Source organism: Alligator mississippiensis, chromosome 4, assembly GCF_030867095.1.
Source record: "Alligator mississippiensis isolate rAllMis1 chromosome 4, rAllMis1, whole genome shotgun sequence".
NCBI lineage: Eukaryota > Metazoa > Chordata > Crocodylia > Alligatoridae > Alligator > Alligator mississippiensis.
The window spans coordinates 119,042,398-119,063,502 of NC_081827.1; the positions used below are offsets into that span (position 1 = coordinate 119,042,398).

The window sequence follows — 21,105 nt, forward strand, 5'->3', positions numbered from 1 at the left end:
AACTGGAATTACAGTGCTGGTGCAGTAGTGCTAGCGAGCATCATCTAAAAGACATTACTGCGAAGAAGCTAAAAATACTGCGCAGTAGTGTATTAGTACTGTTTGTGCTGTGACGTGCTATTACACACTTTTCAGCTACTGTGCAGTCAGTGTCTTGTGTAGATGTGCCCAAAGTTACCTTCAAGAGCTGGGGTTTCAAGAAAAAACCCCAAATGTTGAGACAAGTAGCAAAGCCTGGCAACACTGTGTAACCCAGGGGCAGGCAATTATTTTGAGCAGAGGGCCACTTACTGAGTTTTGGCAAGCTGTCGAGGGCCACACAGGTAGCACCGCCCCTTGCCAGATGCCCTGCCCCCTGATTGCCATCTTGGGACTGGACGTCCCATCCCCTAACCCCTGACCTTTGGCACCAGAAGCTCCTCCCTTTGCCCCCAGAAATACGTCTTTCAGCGAGGAGTTTTGCCATAAAATACCAAATTATATTCTAAAAAGCAAACATTTACAATGTTTATTAATTTGATTAAAAAAATATTTTTGTCCTGATTTACATGTGTTTGTGTAGTGTACATAGAAGTGATAGCTTTAAAATGAAGTCTTACTCTTGTAAGCTGTGGGGGTGGGAATAGGTTTGTGGGAGGCTGTGGGTGTGTGGGTATGCGGAGGAGGGTGTGTGTGTATGTGGGGGGAGGGTTGTGGGGGGTGGATAGGTGTGTGGGGTGAGGGAATATGTGGGTGTGTGTGTACAGGCAGTCCTTGGACTTACAAAACAATTGGTTCCTGAAAACCATGTCTTAAGCTGAAATGTAACTTGGAACTGATTTTCCCATAGGAAACAATGTTATAAATGGGGGATTGGTTCTTGAACCAAGGCCCAATACCATATTTTCATGAAAAATAACCCAGAATTTTGTACTCAGTCAATTATAGATGAGTAATATAGTTACATTAATGTAAATATTGTAAATAGTAATCATATTGATTTGGAAAGAATTCTTTGAGGTGACTCTGCTGGACTTTTTGAAGGTTTCTTGGCTGGTGTCTTCTCAGGAGTCTTGGCTGCAGGTTTTTCTGGAGTCTTGTCTGCTTTCTTAAAGGCAGTGTCAAAGGAAGTTTGGACAGATGTTCTCCAGGGACATAGGCGACACAGCAAACTGGTTCACTGGCATGGCGTGATGTTGGATCAAGCATTGTAAAACTGATGTCAGAAAGTTGAAACAGGGTGTCAATTTATACACATTGTAAGTGTGAAATGTTGTAACTTGAAACGTTGTAAGTCGAGGACTGCCTGTATAAGTGGGGCATGGGGGATTATGGGGTTTGTGGGGGGAGCATGGCTGGGGTGTGTGAGGGGGTGTGGAGGTCTGCGTGTATGGCAGTGCAAGGGGGGTGGTGGGTGCATGTGTATGGTGGGAGGTGCTTGTGGGACTCCCCCTATGAACACATACACACTATGTTCCTGCCACTACACACACCCACACATCCCTCTTTCCACTCCTGGCCCTGGGGTACCAGTGGGGCTATGCACAAACGGTCCAGCAATGCAGCCAGGGGCCATGTGGCCCTGGAGCAGCCACATGCAGGGAAAGCAGCTTCAGGCAGAGGCCTCTGAGTGGGGGGGGAGGTGGGAGTGGGAGGGGCCTGGGGTCGGGTGGGGTGGGGCTGGACTGGCTTTTCTCCTGACTCTTGCTGGCTTCTTGTGGGTACTACTGCCTCTGACTTTGTCAACTTTGACTGGCAGCTAGAAGCAGATAAATATTTATTTTCTAAAATTTTTAGGTGCCCCATGGGCCAGATAGAATGGCCTGGCGGGCCCTGCAGGCCATATTTTGCCCATCCCTGGTGTAACCCAACTTGGAGCAGAAGCTGAAGTTGTAATTCTGGTCCTGTTTTTCACTTTGAATGTGGATATGTGTTCTTCTGGGGAAACACTGAAGCTGAAGAATGGGAGGTGTCACAGGTCTAGTCCAAATGGTTATTTGGTACTAGTGCTTTAATTCTAAATCACAATATTTTGGGGCAATAAAGAAGACTGACTTTAATGCAGTGTGTTCTTGAGATTCTTGGAATGTTTGCAAAGTACTTCTCATTGTGGTCTTTGTACCAAAAGCATTTCTATTCCCACTACCACCACTTTGCACTGTGCCCCAGGCACACAAGCACGGGGTCGGTACAAACCGGGAGGAGAGACCCCAAAATCAGAAATTACTTGCCTATCTCAGGTTGCCTGATGCAGGCAGAACAACGCCAAGGAGAAAAGCCCGCGCAGTTCATCAGCCGCACTCATATACAGCTAAAGCCGGCGGGTCACGTCATGGATGCATGCTGGCCAGCTGAATTAAAAGCTGGCATGAGCGGGAGTGGCAGCAGAGCCTGCGGTGGCTCTCTATGCTGGTGGCAAGCAGCGTCAGCAAGTTGAAAGAGATCCTGATTGGGGAGGAATGATCCGGGCAGCAGTGGCTGCCCAAAGCCCTCATGGGGAGCACCAGATTGCTGGAGAAAGCCTCGTCCAGGAATGAGCAGTGAAAGCAGCAGAGAAGGCGGCTCCACACCCCAGGCTCCAGCTGCAAAGGATGGGAGGAGGGGAGCTGACTGGGAGAGGAGCAAAGGGAGCTCCCACCAGAGATGGAGAGGGGAGCAGCACTGGGGGACGCAGCCAGGCACTGGCTCCAGGACAGGGAGAGGAGAAGGACTGTGTATCCTGATCTCCCTCTTTTCTACCTGCCCTCTTTTTTATTTTGTTGTGTCCTTTTTCTTTTGTGTTCTCTTACTGGTATATTACACTGTGTAATTTTTTTCATTTCATTTTCTTCTTACTCTTGCTTTGAGCAGTAATCTGGAGTCGTGAGGTCCGGAGGACAAAAACGAGCCACAAGGGCTGCTCACAGGAATCAGTCATCAACAGCGTTGAACATGAAAAGAAGAGCTGCATGAGTGGTGAACATCCTACTAACCCAAAGTCCGTTAGGTGGAAGAAAATAGGACCAGATACCCAAGGAAGTGTGATGAGCAAAGACCATCAAGACTGGAGGGCAAGCCGCATTGACATCAGGCAGCCTGTCTAAGCTGGCATATGGAAGGGGTGCAGGAGAGGTGGAGCCCTGTGAATATCCATCAGGAAGAATGACTGATCCAGAGGGACCTCCAACAAGAGACCTCACCACTGAGGTTACTTTTAAAGACGTGGCAGGTGAGTTTTGGGGTACTCCCCGGAGAGAATGAGGTCCCTACGAGAGGTTACGTGAAGCCTCTATGTGTCCATCACCAGGTGCCCGTGCCAAGACGACGCAAGAACGGATTTTCAAAGCAAGACGGGCACACACTGATACTGCATCTTTCATTCCATGTGGTCCAAATGCTTTTTAAGACCTTAAAGTTCTCTTCAATGAAGATAAGCATTATTTCTGCAAAAGATTATAGAGATGTACAAAATGGTTAAGGTGCTTTCCTAAACTCACAGATAAGCCATTGACAGAGCCGCAAGTATATTCTAGGACTTTAAGAGCTTGTTTACCCTGGGAAAATTTTCTAATTTGCTTTCAATTCCTTCGCCACCCCCCCCCCCCCCAATTGAGCTGAAATCAAATGCCACCTATGTATAGGTATGCACTACAATTCTAACTAGCTTTTAAAACTGATTTACCAGAACTGATGCTACAACTGGGTTAGAATATTTCTCTGTTGTAATTAGAGTCCAGTTCTCCTGCTGCTGCCACAAGGTAACATGTTCTTTTTGGGTAACTTGCTGTTTTCCATTGTTTGAGAAGCTGCTCAAAGAATGTATTTTTGAATCCATGCTTCAACACACAAACTAATGTGCTTAGAAGAGAATGAAGTTTATATAAGGAAGGAACAAAATTAGATAGTAATCAATCATTTTCTGGTTACCTGTTTGCTACCAAAATCTTTTTGAATTGACATTTGCCCTAAAGGTCTCTGTCTTCATTTTTTTAGGTATTTTCATTACAGTTAATAAAAGTCTTTGAAAATTCAATATCCCATTTTTCTATATACTATTTAAATTAAAGCTTGCATTGTAGCTCAAGGATAGTAAGTAAAAACATTTCTTCTGGTACTGAGTGACCATGTGGACAATGGGATAACTTACATCATTTAAGATTAAGTTTTAAGATAAAGATTTATACCTTTTTTTACTGTGCTGGTATCTTAACTGCTGGCAATTTCTGCAGGAAGGTGCGCAGGGTTCTTCTTGCATATGTAGTTGGTGAAGCAAGGAACAATGAATACACTTCATACCTTCTTTATGATGAATTAAAGGTTTGAAAAGACAGCTTGTACATTTGTCAGATACTACTATCATGATAGTGGAGAGGGTGAACATTTCCTTTTACTTCCTAGAACTACAGTGAATAAAGACTAATCACAAAACAGAAAAAAAATCTAGATTTCTGGTGCATGGTGTGGGGTGGTGGTGTGTGCAAAACCCATTGACACAGCAATAAAAACAGGGGAAATGTCTGGCCTATCTGTCACTTGACTGAATGGCCAGCACAACGGACCTCTGGTTTTGCCAAATTGTTTTTGTTGTCACTTGAACTCCCTACCCCTGGACAGCCTGTTTTGCAAAACAAAGCAAAAAATCTACTTAAATGTTACGTATCAAGACCTTCCAGCTAAGTATGTTTGCTTTACAGCTCCTCCTCACTTTTACAAAAAATCTAAATCTGGAAACATGCTAAATATTGTCGAGGAAACTAACTATGCAAATATTCTGTTGATTGTATGTAATACATGTTTATTATTATGAGTCATTAGTAAGTCTAAAATTGATGCAGTTTACAAATTTCCCTCTCCTATCACTGCTGCTTATAGCACAGAGGCTGATCTAGTTCATGGTGGTGTATGTATACTACTTGGAAACAAAAAAGTGTGTGATAAATAAAAAAGTTGGCATCTTTCTGCTACTTGAAGCTAAATAAATTGAGATGGTTGATTTGTGGGGATGTATTCTAGGGGACAGTTTTAGTCTAATTATAATGAAAAGCTATAACTGCTCCTTTATTTGATGCAATACAAGCATAAAATGTACTCAGTGAGGCTGAATTGAACTGCTTGGTAAAATTATGGCTGCGTCAAATGGGTCTGAAATTTCAGACTTCTTCCATGCTCTCTCTCAGGCTTGATTGTGAAAGATTGTTGGGTTGTGTTGGCCTGGGCTGAGGATCACTGGGTTCAGGGTAAAACTAAGCCAAGTGTTCTGTCTTATGGAACATGGTAGAAGGTTCCTTTGTAATTCTTACTGAACCAGTAGAACTTGAAAGTTTTAAACTGAACTCTTTTCCTGTATATATCTCTTAAAAAAACCTCTCAAGAAATTAAATGGAAAAATAAAAACAAATAAATAAAAAGCCCCCAAAACAAAATGCAACCCCCTAGCAATAAACCCTAAGATATCATAGCATAGATAAGCACTTACATCATTTAATTTTGCTCTACCAAGACCAAAGGGAGATGTACATTTGACTCAGTGAATGCAGCATCAAGCCCTCAAAAGGCAAGACATTTAAAAAAGTTAACCTTGTTACACCACAAATGCCCAAATGTTGTTGCCATGACATAGGTAGTATGAATTTGGGCTTCTATTTTGCAGTAGGTATCTGTTTCCTTTAAGGCAGGAGAGCATGGCCAGCCCAGAGCTGCCCATGCTGTCCAGCTACCCAGAACAGATACTCCTGGGACTACACATTCCCAGGGCATGCGGGATTAGAATCCTGAGGCCCCAGGAGCACCTGCCCAAACTCCCCTGTTTGCAGAGGTGCACCCCAGGAATCCTCTGGTGGAGGGTTCCCAAGGTGTCTATCACCTTGTTGCTCCTTGACTTGGGGTGCACTTCTGTGAATGGGGAAACCTCAGGTGATACTTTGCTAGCAGGGAAACCTGAGGATCTCCTTTTTGCAGAGGCAAGTCCTGAGTGTTATCCCACATGACTGGGTCCCAGCTGTTTTTTGGGAGTGGCAGGGGCCTGACCCTGTGGGACACGCATGATATCTGTTTTGTCCAATGAAATGGATTAGCTGTGCTAGGACACATCTCAGCACAGCTGATCCGCTTCATTTTACAATGCCTGTTTATATCCTTCGATAGGTTTGCCAAACAATTTCCTCCACAACATCCTCCCACTGTAAATGATGCCATTTCATTATGAATGTGCTACTGTCCTAGACTAATGTACCAATTTTTTATTTTTAGTGAGGCTATTCATCCCCAAAAAGCAACTTTTATTTAAAGAAAAACTGTGTAATTGTTATGTTATTCCTTATCCTCTGCAGTGCCAGCTGCAGTGCAATTCATTTGCCTTGTTGCTTTCAAACCCCCTTATTGCTTTTTGTTTTGCTTGTAAAGATTAATTTGACTTTGCCTTGTAGAGGCACTAAAACATAAACATATAAAGAATTGTAATTTTACATTTCATAGATTTCATAAACAATAGGGCTGGAAGGAACTTCAGAAGATCATCAAGTCCAGCCCCCTGCCCAAAGGCAGGAAGTCAGCTGGGGTCATAGGATCCCAGCAAGATAAGCATCCAATTTACTCTTGAAGGTGTTCAGTGTAGGTGCTTGAACCACCTCTGATGTCAGGCTATTCCAAACCTTGGGGGCTCGGACAGTAAAGAAATTCTTCCTTATGTTCAGCCTGAAACAGTCTTGCAGTAGTTTATAACCATTTGACCTTGTCATCCCTTGGGGCGCTCTGGTGAACAAACGTCCCCCCAGATACTGGTGGTCACCCCTGATAAACCTATAGGTGGCCATCTCATCGCCCCTGAGCCTGCGCTTTTCCAGGCTAAAGAGCCCCATAGCTCTCTTCCTGTCATCGTAAGGTCTGTTTTCCTGCCCTCTGATCATGCGCGTGGCTCTTCTCTGGACTCTCTCAAGCTTCTCCACATTCTTTTTGAATTGTGGGGCCCAAAACTGGATGCAGTACTCCAGCTGTGGCCTCACCAAGGCCGAATTAAATGGGAGAATGACGTCCCGGGATTTGCTTGAGAAGGATCTATGGATGCAAGCCAGTGTTTTTGTCGCTTTACTAGTTTCCCCAGATTGGGGCCAGCTGTGATGAGAAAGCACCTGCTATTAGAGGCTATTTTAAATACAATATAGTGGAAAAGGGAAAGTTTAATAGGTAGAAAGCGGGGCAGGGGACAAGTTGGAGACTGTTTTGCCTTCTGCCTGACTTTGGAGTAACATGGCTAACTGCCTCTACCCATAGGACAAATTAATGTGTTTTCTTCTATTTTGTTTTAATGAGTTGCATTCATGCCAAGCAGCAAACAATATTCTTGAGGCTTACAGAATAGGACTGGGAGTTGGGATATTTTGCTTTTTGATCTGTCACTGGTTTTAGATCAGTTGTTTCTTCGGTCTGTAACGGGAAATTAATAATAATACTTACCCATCTCTCAGGCTTGCTGTAAGGCTTAATTAATGTGTGTAAAACTCCCCTGGAGATATTTCAGTGGAAGGTGTTATAAAGTATAAGTGCTAGAAAAATATAAATGACAAGGGGATAGATTGTACCCTCAGCAATTTGAACTGAAGACAAAGCTGGGGGATGTAGTAGACATGCTGGAGGGTAGGGCTAGGATTCAGAGTGACCTAGACAAATTGGAGGATTGGGCCAAAAGAAATCTCATGAGGTTCAACAAAGACAAGTGCAAAGTCCTGCACTTAGGATGAAACAATCTCATGCACCGGTATGGGCTTGAGACCAAATGGCTAAGCAGCAGCTCTGCAGAAAAGAACCTGGGGGTTACAGTGGACAATAAGATGGATATGAGTCAGCAGTATGCCCCTGCCAAGAAGGCTAACAGCATGCTGGACTGCATTAGTAGGAGTGTTGCCAGCCTATCGAGGGAAGTAATGATTCCCCTCTCTTCTGGACTGGTGAAGACACATCTGGAGTACTGTGTTCATTTTTGGGCCTCCTGCTACGGAAAGGATGTGGACAAGCTGGAGAGCATCCAGCAGAGGGCAACAAAAATGGTTTGGAGGCTGGGGCACATGACTTCTGAAGAGAGGCTGAGGGAAGTGGGTTTATTAGTCTGCAGAAGAGAAGACTGAGAAGGGATTTAATAGCAGCCTTCAACTACCTGCAGCGTGGTTCCAAAGAGGATGGAGCTAGACTGTTTTTAGCAGTGACAGATGACAGAACAAGGAGCAATGGTCTCAAGTTGCAGCAAGGGAGGTTTAGGTTGGATATTAGTAAAAACTTTTTCACTAGGAGGGTGGTGAAGCTGGAACAGTTACCCAGAGTGGTGGTGGAATTTACATCCTTGGAGGTTTTTAAGACTTAGCTCGACAAAGCGCTGGCTAGGCTGGTCCTGCTTTGAGCAGGGGGTTGAACTAGATGACATCCTAAGGTCCCTTCCAACCCTCATTTTCTGTGATTCTATGACTCTTTCCCTCCTCCTGTCTGCCCACCCCCCTCCACCCCCAATAAATTGTGACAGCATCCCGTATTAAAGAATTGTGGCTCCTGTAAAACAGGAAAGAAAACTCATTAGGTTAACACAAAAATGAATTTTATAAAGAAAACCTCAGGGACTGGGAGCACATACAAAAAATTTCTACAGGAAAAGGTTCAAGGGTCATATATTCTTACATATGACATTTAATTAACAAGAAAACTTGCCCAAATAAATGTTTCCACTTGTTACTGTATGAGAATCTATCATTTGTCCTTAATTGTATCAATAAACTGACAGCGTCTATGGAGAATCATTGCCATAGCAATATTGCATGCATTAGCAAATGTACTGTATAAATTATTCTTCAGAAACTGAAGAACTTTGAATTTGATTGTGAATAACTTGCATACCAGCAAATGGAAATGAATTGATACTGTCTTCTATTTTTTATAGATTCTTTCTTCCTAGATATTTCTTAAGTGCTTTGCAGACTGTATGTTTAAGGATCACTTTAGCAGCTTCCTTTTGTGGAATGGACCATGGTGCAGTTCTGCCAAACCAGAGAATCAAGCCCACAGTACCTATCCTTTTCCCAGCTGTCTGTAATCTCAGTGGGTACATCTATACACAACATTTAATGCAATCCGATAAACTCTGGAGCAGTTTGTGCCAGAGTTAACTGCTCCTGGGTGCAGTGTCTACATGTACACCTGGGACAGCAGCAATCTGAGATGGGTGGAGCAGGCTCCTGACTGGCTGGCCTGACCGGGCACATGGTACACCCCTGGTCACCATCTACATATGTGTTTCAGTTCAGTAAAGTATTCTGCAATAAGACTGTACTGTTTCAAACAGTATTATCCTATGGCAGAGTTAATTAGTTTACTGTGCCCTTATACCAGCGCATGTGTAGACTATGATGCTTAACTGCAGAGCTAATTAGTCTACTCTGCAGCAAAGCTCACATGTAGTTGTACCCAGTGAGAACTCATGTAAAATGAACCATACAGGGCACAAACAGATTCGAAGGGCATCTGGCAGGAGCCTTGGGAAAGTATTCTGAAGCAGAAGTTGGAAGAACTTGCTCTGCTTTAAATGAAGCTTACCGTCAAAAGTTCAGGCTTCCTTATCTTTGACCAATGATTTGATTTCCTTCTTCATTCCCCCAACAGGGATGTATCTAACAATGTGTGCATGTGGTAGTGTAACTTGAAGATGGGGGAACAGAACACCAGCCCTGGACACCAACTTAGTGGAGGTTCCAGAAGGGTGCCCACAAGGAGTCTGTGCCCCAGCAGCAGCTGTACCCCAGCAACAACTGGGGTGGGAAGACCACTCTGTGGCAGCAGCATCTGGGACCTTTTTGGGAGCTCTCGGGAGCAGATAAAGCTTCCTTCTTTCTGGCACTCGCAAGCACCCCCACACTTCCACCTTGACATCAGATCCTGAATATCCTGCTTGTTATGCCCCTCTGTGTGTAAGTGTGTGTACATGCATGTGTGCTTGGCCAATAGCTATCTTTCTTCCCTATCATACATGAGGTCATTCTTCAACATGTTTGATTTCCTTTTACTTTCTTTTGAAGTCAGTGGATGCTCTGCACCTAGTGGGATTAGATCCATGTACCTCTTATGGTAAATCCATGTGGTAATGTACCCACTTATCAGTTATAACTGAAGAGAAGGAACAGGTTAGGCATTGAAGCATGTTTCATTGTAACCAATTTGCCTTTTGGCCTAGAGAAATAGCCACATCAGATGAAAATCTATCCAGCACGCTGTATTAACATTTACATCCAATACCAAAGTCTTTAGATGCATTGTTTTGTTGCGTGGGGGAAAGTTACCGAGACAGTCCATCTTGAAAACCCAAAACAGTTAACACTGGTCAATGAAAAATTAGATTTCTGCAGAATAAACATTACATTTACTCTGTCTTCCAGACCCCTCTGCTCAATAAAGCAGAAGTAAAGTCTACAACATACCTGGCTGCTCCTGTTCACTGTTCAGGGCCTTTGGCAGCATCACAGGCAGAACCATTAGCAAACTGCCATGCATTCTGCCATTTATAATGTCTTAAGAAAGGGGAAAAAATTCAAGGAAATGTTCCACTTGCTTGTTAGTTGCTGCCATTGGCTCAAAGTTTCATAGTGATATTGGGACCACCCTTTTGCCCTTCAGATCCCACAAAAAAAAAGCTGGCAAAATAAGTTGCTTCCTTTGGTCTTTCATCTTGAACAAGTGGGTTTTGTTAAAAACAGATATAGTTTGTGTTCAGCAAGGGAGTGATGCATAAATCTTCTTGCAAATTATCTTCCAATTCCAGTAGCAGAGCTCACTCCCGTGATGCCTCAGTGAGGCTTTTTTTACTATGCTGCATAGATACTATCTTTTTTTTGGTAAATGTTTTTGTATGGTCTTGTTTTAGGCAGTATTTAAGGAGCGGTTATAGATTATTATATAATAAATCTAACATCTGGAGGTTATGCTAATGGATTTTTATTTGCTTTGCTGATGCTGTATAGATTTTGTCTGCCTTTCTGGTTCTGACTGTAACACTAGGACTGGAGTTTGTGGAAAGGTCTGTTAGGAGTCTGCAGTCGCATAACTGTGGGCAGAAAGCCAGGGCCATGAGCCCTGGCTGCCAACTTGTGGAAAGGTTGGTACAGGAACAGAGCAGCCACTGCTGCCACCCAGGGTGCAGAACCTTTTTGTCACAGCTACAGTCTGATGTTAAGGGGATAAAGCCAAGAGTAACCACAATCCAGTTCCACTAGTAGGCCTTAAAAAGGGGGTGGTGTTCTAAGGTAGTCATCTCAAGACAAACACTGAGGAGCTGACATGTGACGCATGAGAACAGGTTGGAAGATTTGGGGTTATTTAGTCAAGAGAAAAAAGACCAAGGGAAGATTTATTTATCTTTAAATACAAAAAGGCTGTTTCTAAGAAGGATGGTGATCCTCTGTGTCCGCAGGAAACAGCACAAGAAATAATAGGCTTTAATTGCCACAAGGGACATTTAGAGAGGGCATTGGCAAGAACTTTCTACCTATGTGGGTGGCTAAGTACTAGAACAGGTTACCTAGAGAGCTTGTGGAAGCTTTTAAGTGCAGGCTAGACCACCTGAGATGGCATAAATGGTGAATACCTTATACCTGAGATGGCATAAATGGTGAATACCTTCCTTGAGCAGGGGATTGGACTAGATGACCTTCTGAGGTTCCTTCTGGTCCTCTTTTTTCTATGATTCTCCATATGAGATGGAAACAATCATGTTTGATTGTCTGATCCCAGGCAGTGTGTGCAGGGCTGGCAATTAGGAGGGAATTGGGGCTGGCAATTAAGAGGGAAAAAAAGCCATCTTGCACGTTCAAACTGACAACATTCTTTTTAGACTAGAACTGCATCTGTATGGCCAAAATTATGGCTCAGTAGCAGGGTGCATAGGAAGTCTCCAAAATGGGGAGAGAGCATTTGCCACTCCAGAGAGACCTTCAAGGAAACTGGTATCTGAGTTCCAGCACTTTTTATCCCTGCACTCCTGCAGCTGTCTGCGCTATGCTTATTTCCCTCCCTTTGCCTAGAGATGCCCCCTTTTGAGCTAGTAAGTGCTGGTGCTACTAGCTGGCATTTCTGTGGATACACTTCCTGGTTTAAGCTGGGCATGGGGGAAGAGCTCCTTGTACCCTCTTCTACGCTTCAAGTCCATCCACACAGAGTGAGCTGTGATTTGGCTCTTATTAAGTCATGATGCCTAGTTGCACAAAAGATGCCACTGACAAGTTTAATGTTTCCCATCTTCCCCTCCCCCTGGACTTAGTCTCTTCTGTTTAATAAAGCTGTTTGTCAGGCCCCTTAAACTTCCCATAAACAGCAAGTAAACATGTTGGTCTCCTTCAAAGATGATTCCTTCTAGGGGAACCTAGCTTCTGGGAGCAACAAAACCCCCTTTATATGGAAGAAATGGCTTGATCTTGGCACTTGTTAATTAGGAAGTATCTGGCCCTAAATGAGAAAAGGAATAAACTACTTCATTTACAGGATAAATATATAATTTTGGTGTTTTATGTACTTATTTCTTTGAACATACTTTACTAAAATGTTCTCAGGCTTTTCTGCACAGTATGACATTTTAGACTTTATTATTATTATTATTATTATTATTATTATTTACTTGCTTGGCACTTTTTCTCTGTAATGGTTTTGAGTCCATCACTAACAGAATGCACACAGTGTTGGGGTTAGAAAAGATGCATGGAAGAAACCTTTAAACACATATAAATCATCAAGAATGGAACTGCATAGGGTTTACATCACAGTAGTATGTTTTAAAAGCAGTCCAATAACTCATGTTTCTGATCCTAATCAGACTGAATGGCTCTCTGGATGCCCAATTAAACCATTTACTGCAGGGATTACCTCATCCTATTTTAGTGCCTAGATTATCAGATTGAGACAAGGCTCGACAGCCATCTCTGCTCAATATAAGTGGAATACTCAGTCTTTTGTCCAGTGTTTTTTTCTTTTCTCCATGTTCCCCCCCCCTCCCCCCCCCAATATTTGCTTACACTTTATTGGAGGATGTTGAAGGCACAAGACTGTTCAGCAATCTAATAAAGCAGAGCCTGTTTCATCACTGCCTTGCATTTTATTTACATTTTCAGTTATGCCAGTAAAAGTGAGCATCAAATATGGAGTGGGCAAAATACATACCATGGGCTGGATCCGGCCCTTCAGTCTATTCTATCTGGCCTGCAGGGCCTTAAAAAAATTTAGAAAATTAATTTATATCTGCCTGTGGCTGCCTGTCAAAGATGACATGCGGCCAGTGGCAACAGGACCCAAAGGGAGCCTGCGGCTGAGCAACAAGGCTACCCTGGCTCCACCCAGCCCCGCTTCCCACCCTCAGCCCCCAACCAGAAGCCTCTGTCCTATGCCTCTGGAGCTGTTCCTTCTCCCTCCATCTTACTGGAAAATAAGGTAAGATTGGATGGCAGTGGTGGTTGTGGGGAGCAATGGGGGCTGCATGGAGCGGTGCAGGGGGGCTGTGGGGAGGAGTGCAGGAAGTGGCAGCTGTGGGGAGCGGCAGGACCCACGTGATGTGCAGCAGGCAGCCGAGCCATGGTGGTCCCCGGTGAGCAGTGCGGCCGCAGCAGGCCCCAGCAGGCAGCACAGTGGGCCCTGATGGGTGGCAGAGCCACGGCTGGGCCCCAGTGGGTGGCGAGGCTGCGGTGGCCCCGAGAGCCAGCAGAGCCATGGCAGGCAGCAGAGCTGTCGCGGGCCCTGGCAGTTGGTGGGGTTCCGGTGGGTGGCAGAGCTGTAGCTGGGCCCCAGCGAACAGTAAGAGCCAGTGGGCGGCAGAGCCCCAGTGGGCAGTGGGGCCACGGCAGGCCCCTACAGGCAGCAGAGCCGCAGCCAGGCCCCAGTGGGCAGGGGGAGGCGGTGGGCCCCGGGAAGCAGCAGAGCCACAGCGGGAGGTGGGCCCTGGTGGGTGGCAGAGCCGCAGCCGGGTGAAGGCAGGACCCAGTGGGCAGCAGAGCCCCAGTGGGTGGCGGTGCAGGTGCAGTGGGCCCCAGTGGGCAGCATAGCTGTGGCAGGTGGTGGAGTCACAGCTGGCCTGCTGCAGGTGGTGGGCCCTGGTGGGGGCCTTAGGGAACACTGCAGGAAGGGGGGGGCTGCAGGGAGCAGCAGGCAAGCCTGCAGGAGGGAATGCAGGGAAAGGTGGTGGCGGGCAGAAGCACGGACCCTGTGCAAGTGCCCTGGGACTGGCAAAGACCCAGGGTCGGGTTGTAGGAGCACAGAACCTGGGCATGGGGTCTGCCTGGCTGAGTCATGTGAGGCTCACATGCGGTGTGTAAGAGCTGCACGTTATGGAGCTGGCAGTCCAGCCCCAGCCGTCTCTCTCAGTACACACCCAGGCACCATACCCACACCCCACCGTGCGCGTGCGTGCGTGCGTGCGTGCACACACACACACACACACACACACACTCTTCCCAACCACACTGCCACTTATACCCCCTTGCTGCCCACACAAAAAACACAGTAGGACTGTATTTTAAGCTATTATGCAGCCATCTCTAGATACACTTTTTGTAAAACACAGAAATCAGTAGACAAATATTTTTAAATGAAATTAAAATAAGTTATAGTAGATGTTGTGTGTGTGTGTGTATGTATTTTTGTGTGTGTGTGGGGGTGGGTGTGGGTATATACATATATATAACTTTTTCACGGTTTCCAGATCACAGCACCCTTCCTCCCGAAAGGAGTACTTCCAGGGCAAGGAGAGGGACTTCCAATGGCAAAGGTCAGGGGCTAGGAGGTCGGACTTCTGGCCCCAATATGGTGACCAGGGGCGGGGCAACTGTCAAGGAGTGGGGCTATTTATGCAGCCCTCAACAGTTTCCCAAAACTTGGTAAGTGGCCCTCTACCCAAAATAATTGCCTGCCCCTGATCTAACAATTTGATTTAGTAGCATTTTGCATTCTCTTTTTACTGGTGTAAGTGATTACAGAAAGTGAAGGGATATAGGGAGTTGAGCCCCAAGAAGCTGGCCTGCAAGCCTTTCACAAGTCAGACACACTTGAGTTTAGATACATGTGTTACCCAGGCTAGTTAGCTGTCAGACATTCCTCTAGAACAGGAAAGGTAACATTTTCAAAGGTACCTAAGAAAAAGAGGTGCCCAAATGATGTGAATAATAGTACCTTTGAAAATCCCAGCCTTGTTCACACGCATGGCTGCACTGAGAGTTGCATTATGGAGTGAACATGCCCAGTGTACGGGTTTCCAATGTTTTGCCTGGTGTCCTGTTCTTTACCTTTTACCTTATTTCCTGAGGTTTCCAGAAAAATGTAAAATTCCTTTGTAAATCTATCTGATAGGGAAAAAGAAGCATTTTAAAATTATTTTTCTTTTCACCAGAAAAGCTCCCCCCCTGTTACCATACTCTGAATACCTTTGGGGATCATTTTAACCCAGAATCTCTTTCATGCTGAGCTTTGTCTCTCTTCTTCATCTTCTCTTTCTCCCCTTCTTTCTTGTAATCCTGTTTATCCTACCATACAAAATGAAGTGTAATATAATTCTGAGATGATCGATGAAAGACAGAAAAAATTATTGTCTTTATAATGACAGTATTAAACTTGGGCCTGTCTAGGCATAAACTTATTGATAATCTTTGACTACACATTAGCTGATGAAAGACGGTTAAAATGGCAAATAAGTGCTTATGGTACCTTGCATCATGTCCCTGAATATTCAGTTGCATAAGTGTTTTGCTTGTTTTGCTCTTGCCATACAGCTGTCACTTTTTATCGTATAAATGGATGGATTCCTATACAGAAAGAGAACCTTGATTTAAGTGATCCCAGTTGCTCCATGTTCTAATCAATAAATGATTCAGATTCTGGTCCTCTTTCTCATGCTCAGTAGCATTTACTCCTTCTTTAGTCCCGATGACTATCTGGCCCAAGGAAAGCAGAAAGCTGGCACTTTTAATTTTTAGTGAAAAGTAGCAGTTTTGGGGTTTTGTTTTGTTTTTTGCTTTCTCATTAAGGCAGTCACCATTTACTCATGGAGATGAGAGAGAATTTTAGTTTATTCATTAGACATGTGCCTTCATTAGTACCATCTTCCAAAAATAAACAGGGGAGTGTCCAGTATGGGGAGAAACTCGGAGAACAAGAGCTCACATTATACAAAGCTATGATGATAAATATCTCCTGTGGCATAATTCTAACTCTTACCATCTGTGATTCCCTGTTGCCATAGCAACTTAAACTAAATATTAAAAATAGTCCGAAACCAGGAAAAGCACAGCAGGGAACGTCTGTCCTGAAAAAAAACAAGCCCTCAACATGACCAGCTTGTGGTTGGGAAAACGACTGATGAGTTCAGGAGCTCTGATTGTTCTTTAAATTTAATCTGAAGGGTGGATTCAGAGCAAGATCCCAATGCACCATTTAGAAGTGGTTATAGACGTGCTACCAAAACATTATCAAATGCCTTGTGCTATACTTGTCATCTAATTTCAACTGTATATTTGAGAAGTAAACTGACTTATATGCATTAACTTTTAGGATATATATTTTACACTTTCTATAAATGTGGTTTTGATTTGTGTAAGGCTGTGGAGAATGAGGCCATATTGTCAATAGCTGTAGGTTTTTAGGTAGTTAGAGTGATATTCCTTTGGTAGAAGCCTGCTTAAGACCATGTTAAATTGAGCACTTTGTTCAAAGAGAGAGTTAAAATGGGAGGTGTAGGTTCAGACCAAGCTATCAGGGGAGCCATTTACTGTGGCTTCTTTCTGGGAAATCTGAGAATTGGAAAGGATGCAGCAAGGAAAAACTGATCTAGAAAGTAAGGAGTGAGAGACAGGTTGTGGAGAGGGCAAAGAGGTGTATTTAAAATAAAAGGAAATGTAGAGGAGTGAGCTGTTTTAAAACAGTGGGGGAGCTTTTCTCTTTTATTGGGTAATCTGTTTAGGCAAATAAGTTCAATCAAAAAGATTGTTCTTTACCAAATAGCAAAACAACCAACCAAACACTTGCAAGAGGAGAGAGGAGAGCGCTGAGCAGGGAACTAAAAGGTACGGGAGTAGCAGTTACTTTAAGAGACCCTTTTAGCCTACTTCCAATTAAGTTCTGTTCAGGTACCTGAATGAGTTTCTGTTCCTGTATATTCTTGAAATTGTCCCCCTTCTATTCATTTGGCAAAAATTGCAAAATGGATTCAAAAATTAAAACCATACACTGGTATAGTCAGAACTTAGATGTGGTATGATGTAAGGTTTGGGAGCCATGGATGTAATCCCTGCTACATTTTTTCCTAAGTAGTGCATGGCAATAGTTTATGGGCACACTGTACTAACTGTAGTCATTCTCATTTGATCTTGAAAGCAAAGTATTTCTGGGCCTGTCTAGCATTTGAATGGGAGGTGACTAAGGAATCTTGGATTCTGTGGACTGAAACCAAAGAAATGTAGTGGGACACTTGGTAAGTATTAGATCAAAAATACTGCATGAGTAGATACATTCCACATGAACCATTGTTGTTGTTGAGCTGATATGCTTGAATAACTGAATAATTATTCAATTGAACTGAATAATAATAATAATTGATAACCCTGTTTGATGGCATATCTAAAAAATATACCTCGTACTTTATTCCATGATAGTAATATGCACAATACAAGCCATGAAAGCAGTGTGTACAAATGCTGGTATTTGTGGAGTTACTTGAGCTAGCTGAAATTGAGTTCTTTGGGAGCCTGGTCACAGGAGATGTCCTTGTGAAGGAGCTGTTTCACAGAAGCTGCATCTTGACTTAGGAAAAAGCTGTCTATTGTTTAGTTGTATATCCAGTTCCTCTCTAATAGTTGCTGCCACTTTTTTTCCCTCAGGATTTGAGGAATCTATTGTAGAATTAAAGATAAAAAATACCTCTAGTCTCATCTAGTTCACTGCATTCTAGTCAGTAAAATACCTTACACAATGCTGTATCAAGCCTGCAAATATCAATCAAGCACAAGGGCTTCATTCCAATACTTGGGAGATATGTGCAGTCTGTTAGACTCCACTGTCTGCATGTCTTATTTCTGCTTTGCCTAAATTTTCCTTTGTTTAGTTTTATGTTGGGAATCAGTATTAATATTGAGGGCCTCTAGAATTGCTAAAGGAAAGAATGCTGCTCCAGGATGACTGGGAACAAGACAGTTGCTTGAAAGCTCTGCAGGATTCTCTGCTTAGAAGTAACAGAGAAAAGCGATAAACTAAAGGACCAAAATTTTGGTCAATAGACTATTGATGCTGCATATCTATCCAGTTGGATATGGTATTTATGCATATATGTCCACCTTGTGTTATGTATGTGTTCAATAAGTATCTGGCATAGAGGATGTGTTGAGCTGTCTGTACAACACTGACCATAATGTATTCCCTGACTTGAGGTCAAGGGGCAGACATTAAAGAAAACCCTGAGCCTGAATTGATTCAATCTTTGTACGTTAGTCTAACCTGGCTAGGCTAAATCAGTTTTGTAACTGGACAGACATCCCAGAAATGTAGGCACATGCCTGCAGTGGCTCAGGCTAGAAGTTGGGGCAGGGGGCTTCAGCAGCCCTCGGTTTGCTTCCACAGGACTGAGCTGAAGGGTGCGTGGCCAGGCCCTAGCAGGATGCTCTGATTATTCTGCCCCTTCTAAGCAGCCCAGCAGGGAATGTTTATCACCCCTAACTCAGTGTTTATCAACCCATTAAGAAAACAAAGCCTTTCTCCATTAACTAATGGAGCTCTTCTTAAACAGCTCTTCCAAGGAAGGACATCAAGTTACCTGTTGACTAGCTCCAAAAAGCCTGGCTACCTGTACACTCCTACAGCATGGACCATGGCCAACATGTGGTATGCTAGCTAATGCTGAGGTGTCTGAGTAAGGCAGAGGGAAGGGGGGAATAATCCCTGCTTAGCAGGGAGAAGCCAGGCAGACACTCTGTGCCTGCAAGTCTCTGCCAGATTTGTAGCCGGGGAGCAGAGCGGAGAGGGACAGCTCTGCTGTGGAGCAGAGAGCCCTGCTTAGCCCAGAGAAACTGCTGTGTTGCTGGGGGTGTCTGGTTAAGTCTGATACTACATTCAACCAGGTTTATCTGAAACTGATTTCAGCCATTTTCAAACTGGTTTATGTGCACTGAACGTCTGTTCTGTTACAGGTTTAAACCAGTTTCTGATTACTTAAACCAGTTTATGTATAATGTCTGTCCCTAGCCGAGAAGTCTATAATCTAAATAGACAACTGAAATAAATCAGAAAATGCTGCAGCGGCCCCAAGTGGGAAAGGATCGTTTTTAATGTGGGTATGTTATTTTTTTTAAATGCTGGAGATAGAAGTTTTACATGGAATAACACCATTAACATAGATGTGTTGTTCTGTGTGTGTATGTGTGTGTATGTGTTACATTATCTCCATTCCAAAGAACTGAAAGCTTGACCAAAGTATCCGCGAAACCAAACAAAAAAATAATTTTATGGTGTTGTAAGAGGAAAGCACAGACCTGACTCAAAACATCAAAGTGTGCCCAAGCCCTCTAAATCTTGGGGAGAAGCAGTCTTCATGTGGTTAGTTCTTTCATTTTTCTCTCTTGAATCTTAGGGTATAGATAGACAAACATCTGCCATGAGCTAAGCAAGGGTGTGAGTTCATAGTGAATTCGTCTTTCTGTGATGACTGCTTGTTTGTATACCCTTGCCCTTTTATAAATTCAAGGCAGTTTCCCTCTCTTTGAGGAGAGTGGCAGATGCTAGGTAAGTTCCCAACATAGTTTACTTCATAGTGGGCATGTCTACACATTGCCCTACAGCGACAGAGCAGTGTGCTACTTCACCATACGGTGTCTATGGTGATGTAGCAATAGTATGTATCTATACGTGATCACCAGCTATGTTGCCATTGCGGCACACACACTGGGTATAGTGCACCACTACAGCGATGTAGTTGTGAAATCTACTTCCACAAGGAAGTACTGAAGCACGGTGGCATAGCAACATCACTGCATGGCGATGTGCAGGCGCACCCAGTAACTTCATAGATTTCATAGACGTTAGGGCTGGAAGGGACCTCGAAGAGCATTAAGGTCAGCCCCCTGCCCCAGAGGCAGGAAGTCAGCTGGGTCAAAGGATCCCAGCAAGATAAGCATCCAAGCATTTCTTGAATGAGTCCAGAGTAGGTGCCTGCACCACTTCTGGAGTAGGGAGTCTATTCCAGGTCTTGGGGGCTTGGACAATAAAGAAATATTTTCTTATGTCCAGTCTAAAATGGTCTTGGAGGAGTTTATGACCACAGGTCCTTGTTTTTCCTTGGGGCACTCTGGTGAACAGACATTCTTCCAGGTCCTGATGTACACCCCTCATGTACTTATAAGCAGCCACCAGGTCCCCCCTGAGCCCATGCTTTTCCAGGCTGAAGAGTCCTATGGCTTTCAGCCTCTTTTCATAAGGCCTATTCTCTTGCCCTCTGATCATGCGCGTGGCTCCCCTCTGGACACTCTCAAGCTTCTCCACATCCTTCTTGAATTGTGGAGCCCGGAATTGGACGCAGTACTCCAGCTGTGGCCTCACCAAGGCCGAGTACAGTGGGAGGATGACATCCTGAGATTTACTTGAGAAGCATCTATGGATGCAAGCCAGGGTTTTGTTTGCTTTACTAGCTGCGATATCGCATTGGTGGCTTATGTTCATCTTGTGGTCAGTCATGACCCCCAAGTCTCTTTCAGCAGTGGTGCTAGCAAGCATAACAGTGCTGAACCTATAAGTATGCTGCAGGTTTTTTTCCCTGAGGTGGAGTACCTTACATTTATAGGGATTGAATGTCATCAGGTTTGTATCCACCCACTTACTAAGTTTATCCAAGTCAGCCTGGATCACTAGCCTGTCCTCAGGTGTGGATGCTATGCCCCAAAGTTTAGTGTCATTGGAGAACTTAGCCAGTGCGCTTCTGACACCAATGTCCACATCATTAATACGTTAAAGAGAACTGGCCCAAGGACAGAGCCTTGGGGGATGCCACTGGTCCCGGTGCGCCATAATGATTCACTACCATTGACCACTACTCTCTGGATCCGACCTTGGAGCCAATTGCCCAGCCATTGGACTGTGGTGTAGCCGAGGCCACAGTTGGCCAAT

The 21,105-nt window shown here is 44.2% G+C and overlaps 1 protein-coding gene and 1 long non-coding RNA gene across 2 annotated transcripts in view; both read left to right on the forward strand.

The window, feature by feature from the left end:
- Nucleotides 1-8,863, forward strand: part of LOC106738093 (uncharacterized) — a 30,170-nt gene extending 21,307 nt beyond the window's left edge. The window contains exons 3-4 of the long non-coding RNA XR_009461808.1: nucleotides 1,048-1,238; nucleotides 1,777-8,863. This is a non-coding gene — a long non-coding RNA (uncharacterized LOC106738093). The remainder of the gene's footprint in view (nucleotides 1-1,047; nucleotides 1,239-1,776) is intronic.
- Nucleotides 8,864-14,690: 5,827 nt separating this feature from the next.
- Nucleotides 14,691-21,105, forward strand: part of CALD1 (caldesmon 1) — a 367,827-nt gene continuing 361,412 nt past the window's right edge. Inside the window, exon 1 of the mRNA XM_059726536.1 lies at nucleotides 14,691-14,843. The gene's annotated coding sequence lies outside the window, so the exon portion shown is untranslated. The remainder of the gene's footprint in view (nucleotides 14,844-21,105) is intronic.